This window comes from Peromyscus eremicus, chromosome X (genome assembly GCF_949786415.1).
Source record: "Peromyscus eremicus chromosome X, PerEre_H2_v1, whole genome shotgun sequence".
Taxonomy (NCBI): Eukaryota; Metazoa; Chordata; class Mammalia; order Rodentia; family Cricetidae; genus Peromyscus; species Peromyscus eremicus.
This window is the reverse complement of record NC_081439.1, coordinates 70,981,220-70,987,703: the sequence shown is the minus strand read 5'-3', so window position 1 is coordinate 70,987,703 and position 6,484 is coordinate 70,981,220.

Sequence of the window (6,484 nt, the reverse complement as noted above, 5' to 3'; positions counted from 1 at the left end):
TAGTATGTGATCTTCTAGCACAACCAGAATAATATATCTTATATATGGTTGAAAATACAGTGTAATTTCAGCTTTATTCTGGGTATACTGTGAATTGTCTTCATATTATGGTCTCATATCTATTCATTCAAAGGTTAGAGCCTTCCTATCATGTATAAGTCTTGTAGTGGTATTTGCTCCACCCATAACATTGGGCTTAAGTCCCACAGGAAGGGGTGCTTCCTGGCATTGTACTTGACCTCTTATAAGGAGAGGGAGAAAAGTCACATGGCCCTCCTCCCTGCTCCTGCCTGCAAGGTGGATTCTGTCCTAGTCAGATCAGAGGACGACTTCAGGTGCCTTCTCCATTTTGTATTTGTGAGTGTATTTCCTCATTTTACATCTTAGTAAATTTTGTTACCCATTTAATAGACTCACATTGATTGATCATAATAAACTTTGTTTCCTGAAATGACTTTAAACCCATCCTAATACCACATTTTTACCTTTTATTCTGCTTTATGCGATGTATGAAATATTAGAAATATCACAGAGGAGATGGTTTGAGTATTGTTATGAAAGTGGGAACATGATCCCCAAGGTCCTGTGGGATTCTATCTTGTGATTTTTTTCTCTCCTCTGTATATTCCTTTCATAATGCCATTTTCTAGGATGTGTTGTAGCAAAGGCTAAATTTAGAGGGCTACCAGATCTCCGATATATAGTATACAAACCAAATCTAACTGTGTTTTTTAATGAACTATTCTGTATCAGTAACAATACAAAATGGACAAATACATGACCTTGATATTTTAATAGCTTCATGGACATATAATTTATATATCAAAAAATTGACTGAATATATATTTCTATAATATAAATGTTTAAATGGTACATATATTATAATGTAGTTTGGAAATATTTTTATCACTGCAAAAGTAAAATTCACTATCATTCCCCATTCCTCTGACCTCCTGACTCTGGTCATCAGATTATCATCTTTTCAAAAACAATTTTCATAATCTTTTAAATTTTAGAATAAATTCAACTGTATTTCTGGGACTCTAAGTAATATTTATGTAAAAAAAAGAATTTTAAGAAAGGAGAAAATAGGAAAATGCTGATTTTATGGGAAAATAATTCTGAAATAGTTACAAATGAAATAAAATTTATATTATTGTGGATTCACCTTTGGAAACTTTAAGGAAGAATTCATAATTTCTAAAGAACATTTTTTCACCTTCAAAACAATCTTTTTTATTTAACTTTGTAACCTGCCCAACCATTATTTATACAGATAAAAAATATTTATGACTTACTGTGAAGTAAAGAAATGAATTATTTGGGTATATATTTTATTACATGACATTCATATTTCATAATGAACTAAAAGACCACATTCAACTAAAAATATTTGCTCAATGGTAGCACTTCTTCACTCAACATTTACTCTTTGTGTGGCATACTTTTGAACTGTTTCCATATGTTGAAATTCTTCAAATAGAATAATCCAATTGAACGAAGTGTTTATAAGAATCAACTTTCTTTATCCAACGTCAAGGAAATAAGTGTGAATAAACTTTAAAATATCTTAGTCAATCCACAACAAAAATAATCATATGGAAAGGAAGCTCTGTGAAAATATAGGCTTGTAAACTCCAATAGGAAGAGGCTTTTCTTATAAACACACTTCTGAAACTCATTTTCCCAGATAAAAGTGACTTGGGCCAAGGAATTCAAATGAAGAAGCATACAATTAATGAATCACTGCATCTCTGCTACACAGAGAAGGCTTGCCAGCGTGTGAGAATAATACTTCTTTATTGCCCCTGAGAAGGAAGCTTGTGTTGGAAGAGTTTTTAAACTACAGTCCATTGTTAGGTACAAAATGTTTTCCCTCTTATACATCCACAGTTGTTCTCAGATACAGAGTAAGACAAGGGGTTGTAATTAAGCCAGCTGTGGGAATCTAACCCAATGGCAGCCAATTAGTTGATATGTTGGAGATGTTGTGAATGAGCCAAAAACTATGTGTAATGCTTTAACTGTTTCCCATATCATTGCATTTTAGGCATACACACAGGCATGTAGGTATGCATCCATACATGCATACAAAAATGCATTCATACATGCACAGATACATACACATGCACATCTCTTTCTCCAAAACTATGTGAACAACTAGGCAGAAAATAACTCTTCACAAGTAATTTTTTAAGCAATATTTGAACAGTATAAATTTTCTTGTATTTTCCATGGAAACAAATATGTGTGTGACTTTTTTTAAGCTGTGGCTACAAATTATTCAGTTGAAACAACAGATATTGTCATTAATTTTGCATTTTTAGGCTAAATCAAAATGGTAATGTGAATATTAATCATGGTTCTTAACCTTTAACTATTTATTAAAATTCTATAAGGTCATATAAGCTTAATGTCCTGTTTAAATTTAATTCTAACACAGAGCAGTGTAAATATGAATTTATAAAATCTGGTTTACATTTATACTTCAATTTTAATGTTATTGAGATACTCAGGCAACAAAACACTACAGAGGGAAAAGAATATTTTTTTCTTCAAACACTTTAAACTATGAGAAAAAAGTTCCTTCACTAAAATAACAGCCTTCTTACTGGGTTATAATAGAAAGGGCAGTACAGTTTTTTTCTACAAAATTTCAGAAAAAAAAAAAAAAACTTAAGCTTACATTTGTCAATCTCTGGTGGTAAATATGTGGATGGTCAAACTACTATTCAGAAAAGCAAAAACTCCAAAGTCTGAATGCTTTTTTCTTAATGACTTACAATTTTAGACTTATATTTAAGAATAATTGCATATGAGTGTCCAGACAGAGCTCACACTGAAAATTCTCCTGCCTCAGACTTCAGAGTGCTGGGATTATAGCCATGGGATGGGTAAACAGATTCTAGCAAGCTCTGCCCTTTGACCGGTGTTCTTGAATCATTTATATTCAATGTAACTTTCATGAATTTGCATTTAAGTCTGTACTGTCAGCTTTTATAGTTTATATTTTTATGATGTCGTGTTTCAATATTCAATTTTTCATGTCATCTGTTTCCATGACTTTTTAAGTTTTTGATATCACTCTGTGGGTGCATGTGTGTGTGTATGTGTGTATCTGTGTGTGTGTGTGTGTGTGTGTGTTCCCATGTGCCATTGCACATGTGTGGAGGCCAGAGAACAACTTTTTATAGTTGGTTGTCTACATGGGACCCAGGGGTTGAACTCAGGTTGCCAGATATGTGCAGCAAGTGCTTTTTTACATACTGAATCATTTCACCAGCTTTTTATTTCCCCTTATTTTATTTAATTGTTTATGGTATTCTGCTTTAATTAATTTTATTTACATACACAGATATGTGAATATATAACTGAAATTATTATCATAAAGTTTTTTCTATTATAGTAACCTCATGGTTTACATACTTATCTTTTAATACTGAATGTAAAAATATCATTATGGTACTATTTTATTTTAGTTTCTCTTTCCTTACATGTTATCATTATTCCATGCTTTCTATTTACCTTTGTTAAAAGATTTTTCCACAGATTTACATTACTCATTGGATTAATTGTTTTTCAACATGAATTATCTCCTATGATATTTCATGACAGATTTTACAGGAGCCAATTATCCAATTATCTCTGTTGTCTATCTTGAATATACCTCTCCAGACTTTCATTTTTGATGAATAATGTTATTTATATTTTACCCTTTAACTCCCAGAGTTTGTGTTATTGTTATGTTTTATGTTTATTTCCTTCCATTATCTTTGTTATATTATCTGACTACTCTTAAATTCTTTGGTTCCTGGCAAGAATTCAAAGCTAGAAAGTACTATGTGGGACATCTATATTTAGTGAGTCATTTTTTTCCTTAATGATTTCAAGATTTCCTTTTGTCTTTGGTTTTCAAAGCTTGACTATGGTATGTCAATAGAGAGTTTTGTATTTTTTTTATTTTTTGCACATGTATGTTTTGCTTTTATGTAGGTCTGTTTACCATATCTAGAGCTGGAGTTATAGACCACAGTGAGTTCTGATATGGGTACTGAGAACTGAACTCAGGTCTGAAGGAGGAGCAGCCAGGGCTTTTAATGAAATAATCTCTTCAGCCCCTGTAGAGTTATTTTAGTCTGTTGTATAGAGTTCTTTGTATTGATATGCTTTTTTAAAGAATAGTCTTCTTTACATTGTAAACATTTCTTAAAAAATGATTAAGTTAAGTAACTTAACCTTTTATTACATTTAGTTTAATTTGTATAATTGAATGTTTACTATCTTTCACTTTGAAAATTTTCTGTACCCCAACATTAAATCTCTCTACCAATGCAGTAAGCCAAATCCAGCCACATTAAGAATAAAAGACCAAGTTTATTAGGTAAAACATTCCTGGATGATTTTCCCAGCCCCCAGAGATGAGACTGGAAGAGAAGACCAGAAAAAAACAACAAACAAACAAAAAAAGAAAACATGTGGCTATTCTCTGAGAGGCAGTTAAAATACCCTGTAGGCACGTTCGTGAGTATCTTCAGGGGAGTAGCCAATGCTCAGAGGGCTTTCTGAGGGGGCGGGCAGTGTTTGGAATGGGGGAGAGTGAGGCTGGAGCAGAGCTTCCAACTTAAACTTCCCAATTTTTTTTGAATGTATGGGCCATGGTCCAAATCTGGCTATTTCCTGTTGGCATGGGACAATATAGGGAAGGAGATATCAGGAGTCAGTGGGCTCACACTCAGTGGGAGGTAAGGGTGAAGAAGCATTCAGTTAACTGCCATCCTGGAAACATCAGGGATCTGTATCTTGAGGAAGCAGAGAAGGACAGTTGCTAGGAGAAAAACCAGGTTGTTATCATTGGCCCTGTGATTGGTACTAGCCATGGGGAGAGTGGAGATTATGACACAGGAATGGAATGGAAATGTACCCTGGTTGTGCTTACAAAGATGAATGCACAAGCCAGAAAAGCAGATTGGCCATTCATTGAGACAATTTGGAAAACCATAGGGTGGAGAGTCCCAGTTACTGGACAGACCATGTATCCTGGATAGGTGCCAGCTTGAGCCATGTGGAGGAGGCAGGTAAGCTTCATGGGGAGGAGGAAGGGCCAAGATAACCTGAGTTCAATGGAGAGCTTGCTGAGTTGTTTTATGAGTCTCCTGGCCCTTTTAGCCTTCCCAAGGATTGTAGGTGGTAGGGGATAGGGAGCTTCCAGGAGATGCTGAGAGCCTCCAACAATAGCTTCATGACACTGAAAGGGAAGGCTGGCCCATTGTCCATTTGTATGGCCCATGGCATGCCAAACCAAGGGATGATATATTCAAGAAGTACCTCAGCCACCACAGCTGCTGTTTCCCTGGAGGTGGAAAATGCTTCCTATCCATTTTGTAAAAGTGTCAACAAGAGTTAAGCGATAATGAAGCTTTTCTATGAGTGTGCATGTGGGTGAAGTTAACTTGCCAGTCCTTTCCCCATTGGTGTCCTCAAAGCTGGTGCAGAGGCTCACATAGATCCACAAGGCTGGAGGACCCCCTGTGGATCGGTCATGGCAAATATCTGACAGGAGGAGTGAACCTATAAAACATGAGCTTGAAGATGGGTGAGATCAAAGAGGGCCTCTAAGAAATGGAATAAAGCTTTAGGGCCTGTGTGTAAGGTCTGGTAGATGTCTGAAATGATGGACAGTGCCTGGTTCTGAGGAGGATGAGGCAATTATTTAAGTAGAACCATACATCCTTTTTCTGCCTGGTCTCTTTTTTTTTTTTTTTTCAGGAGTTTGTCCCTCTCCTATGGTTGATAACAGGGCTGATAGGATGGTGTCGAAAACAAACTATGTTCTGTTGATCTATTGGAGCTGGAGGCCAGTCCCCAGGCTACTGAGTCAGTCCTGGCATTGCCTAAGACCACTGGGTCCTTGGAGGACTGGGGTCCTTGGCAGTTAATTATGGCTACTTCTGCGGGGAGCTGGAGGGCCTCCAAGAGCTTGGCTAAAAGGGGTCCATTAACTATGGGAGTGCCCTTGGTAGTGAGGAAGCTCCTTTCCCTCCAAAGTACAAAATGGGTATGGGCTATTGAAAAGGCATGTTTAGAGTCAACATAGGCATTGGTCAGTTGACCCTTGGCTATCTGGAGCACTCTAGTCAAGGCGATCAATTTGGCCTTTTTGGAAAAGGTCCCCTTTGGCAGGCTGGTCACTTCAATTGCTTTAGTGCAATTGACCACTGGCAGTGCATATGCCACCTGTCAGTTTCCCGATCTGTCTATAAGACAGCTTTTGTCAACAAAGAGGGTGAGTTGCGGGTTTGTGAGGGGCTGATCTAGGAGACCAAGCAGGGTGAGCATCAGGCCTCCACCCTCTGGGCAGGAGTGAGAGGAGCTACCAGAGGAGGAAGGGACAAGAAGGAGAGTTGCCGGGTTTAGGGTAGGGCTGGAGGCCAAGGTAATTTGGGAGTTTTCTAGAAACAGTAAATGAAAGACTAAGACTCATGAG